Genomic DNA, 13,383 nt, shown 5'->3' with positions numbered 1-13,383 from the left:
TCTAGTACTATCCAGCAGGATGAACAGCATCCAGTAGCACCACAAGTATCTCCTCCAGTCCTACATACTGCCTCTCCTGGGAAAGACCAGGCGAAGGAATTGAAGGCACACGCTGAGAGCAGGCCCAGTAGATAAGCAGCCCTACAGATTTCTGTGCAACCAAACACACATCTCAAGGTGCAATTCTCTTCTGCAGACAGCACCAACCCCAGCAGATGACAGGTTACATCATACCCACAAACAGTTTGTGCATATTTAAAACCCGGTCCAGGTTAACCGTGCCATTTGATAACAATTCTTCCAAACACACGTATGGGATAAACAGTATTAACCAGAGAGATGAGACACACTGTAGAGCCAGTTTCGTACCTCTGCTTCCTCCCTAAAAAAAAAAAACCAATACTCCAAACTCTTTCTACTACTCATGAAGCCTCTCCTCCAGTACTGAACTAATTGAGTACACCCTCTTCTACGCATTCCCCTGGAAAGACAAAACAAGGGTTAAGTTTCCCAGACCATATGATTAAAGTTGCCAAGACACTTTTCAGATCAGTGCAATGATTTACAAGCTAGCCACGTTCTTCCTCTCCTAGGACTACAAATGTAAACCTGCCTCCCTGCCCTCTCTTCATGTCCTAACAGGTTTGCAGCAATCAGCAGATCGTCCTCCTTCATGGATTCTTCTCCAGCAACCTGAGCATCTACCCCCGTGCACATAAACCAACTGCCCAGGGGATTCACACCCCTGAGAAAGCCTGTTAGGGGAAAAGGACCACAGCACGCTTCAGCCACCTTCCCCTGCCATCCCTGCCAGCTAAGGGGCATGTTCCCAGGAGGAGGTGTACAGCTGGAGACCAGCTGTTCTTGCCCCACCTTGGTGAGCAGACCATGTACAAACCTAGCACACATGAAGAGCTTGCTAAAACCTGAGATTTTTCTGGGACAAAACCTCGCATGTTTAGTCCCTGCCATGCTCTTCTACACTCCTACCACCCCCAAGAAAAACACTGCCGTCAGCAGAGGTTGCAGCTGTTACTGGTTCCTTAGGTGACCAAAAAAAAAAGCTAGTAGAATGTTTCAACTGATTGAGAAACAGGGTGTTTTTTTCCACCTGTAGATGTCACACAGACTTAATCTCAACTTGTAAAATGAATTAACTCCACCACATTAAATTTTAACACGAGGCTTTGCACCTGATGAAGAGTGGCTCATTTCTCATTAAAGCAGACCAGAGAACACCAGGCAACAAGAACAGTATGTGTCTCAAAGCACACACACACACAACCTCATGGCAATGAATCAGGTCACGAACCACTGTTCTCTCTTGCAGGCCACCCACCAGGTAGACCAGGACCAGCCTGCATTAGGCACATCACACTCATGTCACACTCAGAGCCTGGCCAGTGCAAGGGAGGAACCTTTGTCCTTTCCGATTGCTGGAAACAAAGTAGCAAAAGCAGCACAGCAAAAGGTCCAGAAATCAAAACCGCAGAAAAAAAACCTAAGTAAAAATCAAAACATACAGCACCCAAAAAGCCTACACCTACATGACCCAAGGATAAAAAAAAAAGCCCAATCTTTCATTTAATGCCAAAGAAATCTGCCAGTACTCCAACGTACAAAAAGTACTATCTATGCGGGATGTGCAAGACAGCTAGGACACTGCAGAGCTACAAACCCTCCAATACGTCCCACAAAATACCCTTTCCTATTTATATCATATGTGAGGTTACAGATGATCTAAGCACAAGACTGGAAGCCAGGCTTTCACAATCGGTGGCTCTTGCTCAATACTAACTCATCGCTGGTTTGGCATCAAGTTATTTAATGAGATTTTCTTACATGCAGAAGACAAGCGAGAAGCAGTCACACTATTAATGCCAAACGGCTTCCAAAAGGGCTAGACACTGCAAAGGATCAGCCCTGTAACAGCTTAGGCATGCCCTCCCTCTGCTGCCCAATACAAGAGATTAATCCCATTCCATTGATTTGGAAGGCTTGTTCTTATTGAATCTAAATGCAAGGCAAAAAGCAGGCATCACACGTACAGATCAGCCCCTCCGAGGTTTTCCCTTTCTCCTGCTACAGGGTCTCTTCTCAAGAAGAGCTCCTCGCTGAGGACAAAGCGTGCTTCAGCGGTGAGGAGCATACACATGCAGACACTCAAGATGAGCACGCTGGACACAAGCCAACAGGCCAGACGTGCACAAATATCTTTTTCAGGCCCATGGTATAAAAAACCTCAGGATATACTCCCCATCTCTTCCAGATAAAGGCAAGGAGCCCTAGAAGCAAATGCTTCCTCATTCTTCTGCAGGAAAACCCCAGTATATGTGTTGACCTGCAACTCGCCAGCCTATCTGAGAACTTCACCAACACCTTGGATGGGGGGCAGAAGGGGAAGCCAGAGCAACAGCATGAAGATCACTTGATTAAATTGTGTCAACTGAATTGTCAATAATACCCTGCTACTTAGACTTGGGAGGCTAGTGTCAACTGAATTCTTATGAACACCCAGCTACGCCGACTTGGGGTAGTTAGTTTATTTCTACTAGCGCTGCATTCTTCTAGCATGAAGCAAAAGCCCTGCATTCAGGCTTCGTCAAGATGATTTTGAGGAGGAAATGCTTTGAAAGAATCCTGGGAATGGCGAGGGGGCCAGGCACGCGCTCTCACTACACACACACACACACCTTTCTGCTCTAGCATAAAGGCCAGGTCACAGCCTGCACATCCCAAAGAAGAATTTTTTTTTTTTTTTTGACTCTTCACTATAACTGGATTACAGTCCCTGTTCCCCAACAAGGTCTCCTACAGCTCCTTGTGAAAATTCCAGCTCAGCTAAAGGCATAACACGTGCAAACTGCACTCTGGACAGCACAAAAACATTTTCCATAGAAATCTCTTGTGCTAAATGGAAAAAGCACTTCCTTTTTCATCTTCAGTTTTACACAGCAGCCAAAGAAAATGCATTCAAAACCCTCCCAACTAGAGCAATCCAGGTGAAAAAGACATTTATTTCAGCTGGCAGTGTAACTACTTGAGCAATCCTGTTAATGGCATTAAACAGGAATGCAGTTAATGCACACAGCACAGAGCGGCTGTGCACTAGCACCGTATCAGCTTGCTGTGGGTAAATACTGCTGGAACAATAGAGTTTACCCAAGACCAGCTGACACAGTGTTGAAACGTGTTTCCCCGCTGTTCATACTGAATGCAAAAGCTGTGCTAAGCAGCCTGGCAGCTAGTAGGGCTCTTGAAGGTTGCAGAGCCCTCTTCTAGCAAAGATAAGCCACCTAGGTCACTTTCAAGTCTTGCAGGGCTAAATAAATATATACTGCTATTACACGGAGAAATGGCGATAGCAATAACCAGGTGAAAGGTAGTTTTAAAGGTTTCGTTTGGATGACAAAAAGTCATTGTCCTCCTCTTCCTAGAAGCTGGTAATTATTTTGATCTCATTTGGGCTTAGAAGCTCTGATAGTGTCAGGTATCAGATAGTAATTCCCTCTGTGTACTGAGAAGCAGCAGATCTACTTTGCAGGAAGAACTCCAGATGTTTGTTGTAGAAGTTCATTAGTAGAAAGACAACACATGGCCATTAGTGACTATGAGTACAGCACTTCCTAAGTGCAACCTGACATGTCTTTAAAGCATCCAGACCTCAAAAGCAGGAGCCACACATTTTAAAACTGCACCTTTTCTGAGGCACGAAGCTATTCACCAGCAAGTGACAAGGTGACAAAATATCCAGCCTCCTTCACTAATTCAGGCTGATGTAGAAACCCTTCAATACCTTTCTCTAAAGTAAGCAAGCATATGTAGGAGCCTTCAGGACAGTACTACAATTACAAATTCAACAAGGAAGCAAGTCTGGGTGCCTGCAGAGATGGCAGTAGTGGCATTGGAAATGTTCAGCGTTGTTCGATGCAGGGGATGCTCCCCCGTGTTCACATTGTCGGGCTGACCACAGCCGCCACATGTCATCGGCAATTAAAGCCCTTCCTCAGCAGGGTTATCGCCCAATACTGTATCCCAAGGTCCACCGGGAAATGCGCCATGCTGAAGCCCACAGACTGGAGAAAATGGAAGCAAATGCTATTTAGATCTTTAGAAACTCCTCCTTTTTCCCCCAAGTTAGGAATTTGTCCCTACACACAAAAGGCCTCCTTGTATTCAGACCCCTCAGAATGGATGGATAATTTACATCAGGAAAATGTCCCGCCAGCTGGCACAACAGCTACAAGCACTGAATTGTGAGCAGATGCCTGGATGAGATAAACCCAGACAACACCCGCCTCCATTATCAGTTCACTCACATCCCCTGCGCGGGAAGAAACCACACTACCTCTTCTGCGCTCTCTGCCATCCTTTAGAGCATCCTCCCAGCAGAGAGCTTCAATATACAGCTGCTGAGTTTTGCTGCCCAGGGAAGGAAAAAAAAAAAAAAATCCACTCGAGAAGACTGTACTGGGCAAGAACCAAGCCTTTGCAGATTTGTTTTCAGCAAAATTCGCTGAGCAGTAATGAAATGGTTAAACTCTGCTCTGTTTCTCTTTTGGTTGACTCCTGCTTCAAGACAGCATTTTTCACACAGATACCTGCTGACAACTGATTTCTATGTAAAATTAGAACTGAAAACAAACCAGTAAAGAAATACAGCCTACTTACTACTTTTTGATTGGATTTTGTTTTTGTTTTGCAGTGACAGGACAGAGAGCAAACTACCATTTGCATTTAATTTTGCTCTTATCTGACCTGTCTCCCCATCATTCCCAGGAAGAAATGCCAGCTTTCCTTTCCCAGTTTGCTAGACTGGAACATGCCTCATACCATTCACCAATCTTGTCCTTGCTCCTGCCTCAACTCTGCCCTCCTTAAACCATCAACTCTCCCCACCGCCCAGCACAATGGTGGTGGACCAGCTATAAGCAGACAGACTGACTCTGCTGCTTGAAGATGCTCATCTGCTGCTCTAATAAGGAGCTACCAGCCACGACAGGAGGCAGCACCTCCCACCCTCATGCTACACACAAAGGGTAGTGCAGATACGAGAACCTCTCACAAGCAACAAATTGCAAGGGACAGAAACGTTAATGTCAGTAGACAGAGGCCAGCAAGTTCACAAGAGCTTGTTCAAGACTGATCACTGCTTCTTGAGTCAACCAGCCACTCCAAGTTCTCAGCTGCTGTGGTATTTTGTTCAGCCTCCCATGCCAGAAACCCTCCTGGAGGCTCTCCTCCTGGAGCACAGGGGCCACAGATGAGAGGGGACTATTTAAGGAGAACGAGTTCTCCCATCCCATAGAAGGGACCAGGCTTTTCTGGCATGCAGATGTGTGTGCAACAAAAGCAGGACAGTGCTTAATAAGGAGGGGAGTGAGAAACATCCTGAGCAACTTGCTCTTTTGGAATAAAAAAGTTTTCATAAACAACAGCCCAACACCTGCAAGACACATAAGCGATAAGTTATGCTGCTTGCATCACATGTGCATGAAAAAGCCAAACTTATGACTGAAAGCAAGCAATTACTGCAGTTGTAGAGCAAATGTCCTTTGCAACTACACCCTAGCTTTTTCTGGGAAAATTTGCGGAGGAGGAGGAAGATGAGAGCACTGCTATTGCACAAGCAAATGGAATATCCAGCATGTGAAGAAAGAAAATGAAGGATTTCCATTTTCTGATGATCTTCACTGGGGAAATAACTCCACACAGGAGCACGAATGACAACTCTCAAATGCCGAGTAGTGAACCTATAGGAACACAAACTAGTAATACTAAACCTTTGGTTTATTTTCTTGTCCTCACTTAAGAAGCCTGGAGATTTAGGTGCGTATGTCATGAACAAGAAACAGCTGAAGGATTTTAACAAGTCTTAGCATAAACCACACTCCACCAAACCAAAGACTTTGGCATGTGGAGCTCTACCACAGACAGGCGCCTGGATTTTAAGAAAGCCCAACTGAGATGTAAATACAGGTTGCTTTTTCTGGGCACCCGTACTAAGACAGGACAGAGGAAGGAAACCGGTTTGGGACACTGAGGGAATAAGCGCAGCCTTGAGCACGCTGGAACGAAGGCGAACTCCCACCACCCCATTAGATCATGCATTCTTGAAGCGCTCCCGAACAAAGGCACCATTGACTTGTGCACGTGGGCGGTGCTGGACAGCAAAAAGGCTGCCCAGTAAATTATTGCATGATAATCCAACATTGATAAGTCATCGAGGCTGCTTGTTCTAGTTATGTTTCCAAAGGGGGGAGGGGAAGAAACTCATTTCCGCCCCCCCGCGCGCCACATGGGCTGAAGGCTGCCTAAGAAATGCGTGTTTTCATTTGATTGCTCCTAAGTCAGCGTAAAAGTCAGAAAACATTATCCAATAAATTCAGCTTGCTGCCTTATCTGTACAGCTTTGATGCAAAGATGTGAAGTCCGTTTCCCAAAACAGCCAGCTGTGTTTATTCACTAGGGACTGGAAAGATCCCATGTACAACACGGAAGTCCTATCTGCACAGGAAGCCTCAAAGTCCTTTTTCAGCACAAACTATAAAGGCTCTTTTAAAAAGGCACTTCATACTTGGCAAGCACCGCCAGATCACAGATGATCAAGGACACCACGGAGCCCTCCCCAAAACGGCCCATTTCATTCACGTATCTAGATAAGCAAAGCTAATCCTGCCACCAGTGTCAGCACCAAGACGAGCAGGATCTGGGTTACAGCGGGTTGGGACCCTTGAAAGTTCATCTGCTTGTAAACATCCAGAAGCTGCTCTGTGACCCATCCACAACAGGTACAGGTGAGACCAAGTCACTCCCCCAACTGAAGGGGCACAGAGAAGTGGATAGCTACTCTTCCAAAATGGAAGTTTTAGCCAACGAGAGGAGAAAAAACCACTAACACTGATCTAAAGAGCTTGCTTACCAAGACAAGAAAAAAAAGCTGTCTTTTGCCCTTTATTCTCAGTAGAAGAATGCACAGCAATTACCAAGAAATCATCACTTCATCAGCAACAGTCCATGACACCACCAACAGTGACTTCACTAATAGCAACCCTTTAAAAGTGCCAGTTTCTACCCATTACTAGTCACTGTGGGACCTCTGTGCCCCAGCAAATTACATTTTCCCAAGAGTTTTCCTCATGCTGGAGATACAGCTATCACACAGTCCAAACCTTAGCAAGCAACCACCACCACCCTACAGGATCAGAGCAGCTGGCAGCAGCAGGCCAGAGGAGATTCACCAAAATGCTTTCAGCTGAATTGTACAATGCAATACTTCTCATCCTTGGCAAGACATCCCTCGTGAATGTTTCTCGTATTAAGACCACATCCGCAGAGGTATCACAACAAAGCAACAAATCTCACCCACTTTCAAGTCATTCTCATTAGCATTCAACTTAAAGCAAAAAAAAAAGAAAAAAAAAAGCAGCAAATCACAGTTGGATAATCTCCCCTCAGATATTTTAATTTGACAGTAGAAGATACAGGAGGGAGTATTCCTGACGTTTGGCTCTATCTTTTCAGATGTGGAGATGGAAGAAGGAGGGTGGGGAAGATGAGACTAAAAATTACTTTCAAACTTTGAAAGTTTAAATAGCTAAACAAAAATGAAGTTGCAGCTTCTTTAAATACCATATTTGTCCAATTAGCAAAGACATGACTTCTTGTAAAAAGAAAATAAGTTTATTGGACTGTAGCACAGTACCTTGCAAACCAAATCTAGTATCAGATAGTCTGCTGAGAATTACAAAACTGTTTAAAAGACAAGTAAATTTTACTGACTGGTGACCAAAAAAAAAAAAAAATCCCAAACAAACTAAAAGCATTTTGCAAACGGTGCAAATGGAACAGTTAGAGCAGGAACGTTAAGGGCTTTCCCTGAGGTCTGCTTTCTTTCTGCATGCCCTCTCAGGAGCCTCACTCTCCAACAACTCGATGTCCCTTCCCTCGCCCTTAGCATGCATGCTTTCAACTAGCACACCTAAAGTCAAACCATACGACTTGAAAAACTTCAGTTTAAGAAGTTCAGCAAACCCATTAAATGACCAGAGTTGAAAATGCCCTGACCAAAGGCCGGACAGAAGTTATTTTGGATGATGTCCGTGCGTGGGGGTGAGACGCCAGACATCCCCTGCTCCAGCCCCAGCACTCCTGAAGGGGAGGTACACCAGCTCCCACCACAGCGCTGCCTCTCGACCCTGTTCAACGGCTCCATTGATTATGATAATCAGCCACTAGTTTCTATTAAATAATATTTTGAAGCCTTTTCCCCTGCCTGTTGAAAGGCAGCGCTTTCCCCACTTGCCCCCCTCCTCCTCCACACGCACTCATAGCCCACAACAGCTCTAACGCCTGGCTTTGCTCCTATCTGAATTAGATATCAAAAACACACAGCTTGCATTGTTGAGCCTAATTAAGAACAAATTAAGTGATATGACTATATATGAGTGCTCTGAGCAGCAGCAAGTTCAGCAGCTCTGGGAGCAAGACGACCTTACAGACTAGCTCCCACACTGCTGGCTCTACAGCCATGGAGAGGCCAGAAACGTTCCTTACAAAAAACACTGAATTCTCTGGAATTTTGATGGTTTAATCTCTCTCCCGCCCTTGCCCTTCTGCCTCCCACTCACCAGCTACAGATTTTTTTCAGACACAGGCCATAATTAAACACCACAGCTATTTGGAAATAATACTGTTGCTATTAGCATCCGTCACCTGGACCCGACGCAGACAGGACAGCTTTCCTTTCTTGAGTATTTTAAGGAGTTCTTCGATAAACATTTAAGAAAACTAACTTCTAGTGAATTTGAGTCACACTGCTAAATGTTGCACAGAGTTTGCACGCCATCCCCCACTGAGAACTCTCCCCCTCCTCCTAACAGACTCCCGCTATGGATTTTAAGTAGCAGTTTACATGCCTTCATGCTATCTTTCAATGCATTTTCAGTCCATTACAGGCTTATGCACAAGCTACCATTATTTATGAAACACAAATTACAGCAATATCCATACAGACCATTTTCAACCACCCACCCACACAACAGTTTTACTTTCTCAGCCTATTAAGCTGGTAAGGAATTGGGATAAACAAACCCGACAAAAACCATTGTTGGAGCAAGGCCATTTCCAAAACAAAGCTTGCCACTGAGTTATGCTTCACATGTGTTTTGGAAAGTCAGAAGCAAAGCTCTTCCAAATTTTTCTTGAAGCAGAGAGGGGAATTGCACTCCAGTTCTCAACTTACAAGTAACAGCCAGCATGTGCCTTCAACTACCTCTGGAGAAGAAAACCGCACAAGCTGCCAATGTTCATGGAGGTTGCAAAGGTGTATTAAACACACGATTGTGCAAGTTTATGTTCATCCACACATGCTGTCTGGAGATACATGAAGAACAAGGAACTAAATGTAATGACTATTTCTAAAGATAGCAGAAAACCACATGTACTTGAGAAGGCAGTGTGGCTTAGCATGACTGGTCTCTCACAGAAGCGACTCCCTGAGATTATTTTGGAACACCCTGAACAAAGGAAAATGAAACTAGATGCTCTCTGCTGACCCTTCAAAGATAATACTAACTCCAGGCTTCTCAATACTTCCAGCTGCAAAATCTGAAGCCCTTGATTTAATTCACAAACTAGAATGGAGCCAAATCTGCTTTACATCAGGCTCCAAAACACCTCAATGCATCCACAGGAAACCTAGGTTTGGAAAGTTACCTGCAGGTCAAAACTCCTTCCACCCAGGCTAAAGGCTGCCTATCCAGGAACAGAGAAAACTCTGAAAAAGCAAGAAGTATGTATGTGCAGAGTCTCTCCTTATCATTTTTTGTAAGAGGGAGATGTCCAGACTGCGACAGCATTACTTTGCTGCTCCTTTGTAAAGGAAGGATTTAAAATAAAGTACCAACATAGTCACTCAGCTGGGACCAAAAACCACCTGGGATAGTGCTGAGGCAGTATTACATCAAATGAGTTTTCTACAAAGCACGTTTTCCTACAACAGCCCCAGCAGAAAAAATAATTTAATGTATTTAAAAGACCTTCCACAGGGACTTCAATTTGTTGAGCTTACCTACTGCTCTTGAAACCACAGGCCATACAGCTCATGTCAGTGCCTGGTTCCCCATGGCAGGAATGCAACTGAACCCTAGTAATTCTGGACGTGCAATTAATTCACCTTGTTAGCAATGCAGCAGTGAGGCAGCTGTGCTGTGAAGAACAGATTGAGTAGTCTGGTGGAAGCTACACAAAGAAATACATTTTATTCCCAGATGGTCAGAGGTCATGGTGCTCGAGAACTCAGACCTGCATTTAAGTAAAAAAACATGTGGATTACAAACAGCTGCAAAAAACACTTACAGAACAAAGTCTGGACAAGGCAACAGAAAACCCATCCAATTCACAAAAATTAGGTCCATCAGGCCCTGGACTGTTGCAGAAGACATTGCCAGCAAGGCCACCATGGAAAGAGGATCCCTGCAGGCAGCCTTCCAGCAAGTGCCCAAGAAGCATCTTGCACACTAGAAGACAAGCCTCCCGTCCCCAAGCACCGTGCCGAGGCACATGCTACGGCTTGTTAGATCACACTACATCCTCCCCAGTCACACACCGGTTCTTCAGCAGCGTAAGAACAGCTCAGGATTTCCTTAGGTAACAGCACTGCCCAAGAGAGGGTGATTGCACAGAAGATGAGTTTAACCATTTGCACTGAATGCCAAATGGTATTTTTTTCAGGCACACTACATCACTGAAGCCCAAATGAACTCTATCATAAGTATTTTTCCCAGGAGAGAGACTATTAAAAATTCATTTTCTAGTTAGTACTGCTAAGGCAGTAACATTCTTTAAAAAATGCTGAATCCCAGCATAGTTGATGACAAAAAGGCCTTTTTTCAAGTTATCTTTTAACTCTCATAACTCAAATTAGTAACATAAACCACCACACATTAAAACTTCAATTTGTTGACCATCAGTGGCAACCCATGAAGTAGGGGCCGAGATATTTCTCCCTATGCTTTAGGGTCCTTAGTATGCATGCTGACTCTTGACAGTATTTTTGGGGGGAAGGGGGAAGAAACAGCTGCTTAAACGCATCTGTAAAGCCACTGCCTTTCTGAAGTCTCTAACAATGCAGCAATCTCAAGCCTTTGTTTCCACTAAATCCCCGCACTTGGCAATAGGTCAAACCCAAACCAACCTACCTGCAGTCCTTCAATCTACAGACATCCCAAGAAAGCTGAAGAGCATCACACTCTTTAAACTACCACTGAGTTACAGCATCGAGGGCTTGGCTTCTCCAGAAGCTCAGACTTTCAGGACCCCGCAGTATCCCCATGTCTCTGTTGCCTGGATAGGTACCTCAATTAGGAGTCAAGGGAAGCTACCACCATGCAACCCCAAACATTGATCTTCACAGATGGGACTGTTACCAAGATGTCAAGGTGCCTGTACAAGATTGAAATTTGGAGAAAGCATGGACAGCTCAAAAGGAAGCCAAAGCTATTTCAGTTGGAGAACTGAATCATTTGAGAAACCCACAGAGCCTATTAAGACTTCATTTTCCACAGGAGATATGCAGCCCACCTTCACCAAAACACTATAAACCCCTTGAACTCTGGAAGAACTTGAACTAGGAAGACATGTTTCTCACCTTTGCCCTCTTAAAAACTGTTACACTTCTTCATAAACATGGATCTGGCTAAAGCAATCAATGCCTTTATCACTTCAAAAAAAAAAATTGTCTAACTCAGTGCAACAGAAATGGAGAAAAATCCGAAAGATACCAAATGGTACAAATTCTTGAGGCTTGCTTCCTTGATGGCCTGATCAGATAATTGTTTTTAGAAGTCTACCATTTCCCAGTAAGCTTCCAATATCAAATGAAGATTAGTCCTTATCCTTAAAGCAATTAATAGGGCCAGTCATAGGCAAAAGTACCCTAATTTTAAGCCCTCAATAGCAGCACACATCAGGCGTAGTAGACAGCAGCTATCTTCTGGCACAATGCAAATCATGCTGGGTCTCTACTTCAAAGACATAAAATGCAGAGACAAAACATTTTACCAAAGGGATTCAGCAGCCACATGAGCCTCTCAAAGAAGAAAATAAGTCAAACCCAGGATCTGCCCATGTTAAGGAAATGCTGCAAATACATTGGAGCAGTGGGGGACAGATCTTCATTCACACACACGCAGCACCAACATGACCTTTTACCTTCAAACCTACTCAAAACTTTTACTTATAGAACTTAATGCTAAAATAAAAGTGAAAAGCCTTGCTCTATAGTGGTTTTAGTTTGAAAGTAAGAGTTGCTAAAGATTAAAAGCTTACCAAGGACTTCATCACTGGTCTTAAAAAAAAGACATTTTGTTACCATAGAGCAGCAGATGAACACAAGACAAGCAGAAGGACAGCCAATGGCTGTCAAGATCTGCCCAGGTAAAGTGGGACATTTTAAGCCACTTCACCCAGAATTACACACAATTTCTGATATTGCTAACACAGGAGGGGTAGAACAGAAGGAGCCTTGCAAGTGGAGGAATTAATAACATGTGGCTTCCTATATGTGAGCCATTGGGTTGAGTTTTAGAAGGGAAGTCTTGCTTCTTCTCAATTCCACAACAGCGGTATCTTCAGAGTCACCCCTGACTGCAGAGGCTAAAGACTGTGAGAGAGATACTTGAATCCTGGTTTCCTCTTTGGTTGAAATTTTCCGTAACACCAATGAGAACTGTCATTATTGTGGAAAGCTTCTTGCTGCTACCCACCCAAGCAGAACAGCAAAGGGTTCAGAAACTATGTGGGACATGACGAGGCACAGACCGAATTCTTAGGCAAGTTTTACTTCCATAGGGCACTGCATTCCAGCAAGAGACGGAACTGCCTCTTGTTTGCAAAGAGTAAACTAACAGCCATGCCTTCCTGACTCATTGCAAAAAATTCCATGAGCCTCTCACGACCGTCAGGAAAAAGCCTTTAACATATGAAGTTAATGGAGCAGTATCAGATATAACAGCTTCCCTCCAAATGAGCAAATGGACAGTGACAACCTTCTTGGACGTCTCGCTCCTTCAAAGACTCAGAGAGCAGTTTTAGTAAGTGGTTTCATTACCGGTTTCTACTCTCAAAAAATAAGAATACTTGAATTACTTCAAGTGCACAGACAAGCGCTCAGGTTTCCGTTCAACAAGGTCCGATGGCCCTGTATTTTGCTGTAGATTATTCACATTACTAGGAAAATCTTATTTTATCTGAAAAAGCCCTTTTATGAGATACAAATTCTATTCCCTTTAAAGTCATTTAGAGTAATTTTTAAGCTCGTTCAACATTTGCACTATCACTTGTTAACTCAGATACTTGCTGAATTTTCTTAACACAAGGGAA

The 13,383-nt window shown here is 44.0% G+C and overlaps 1 protein-coding gene across 1 annotated transcript in view; it reads right to left on the bottom strand.

The window, feature by feature from the left end:
- Positions 1-13,383, bottom strand: part of LAMC1 (laminin subunit gamma 1) — a 69,416-nt gene that overhangs the window by 25,582 nt on the left and 30,451 nt on the right. The gene's annotated exons all lie outside the window — the stretch shown is intronic.

The sequence above is a fragment of the Falco biarmicus genome, chromosome 11 (genome assembly GCF_023638135.1).
Source record: "Falco biarmicus isolate bFalBia1 chromosome 11, bFalBia1.pri, whole genome shotgun sequence".
NCBI classification, from domain to species: Eukaryota; Metazoa; Chordata; class Aves; order Falconiformes; family Falconidae; genus Falco; species Falco biarmicus.
Note: the sequence above shows the minus strand (reverse complement) of the source record. Positions and strands in the feature narration are given on the sequence as shown.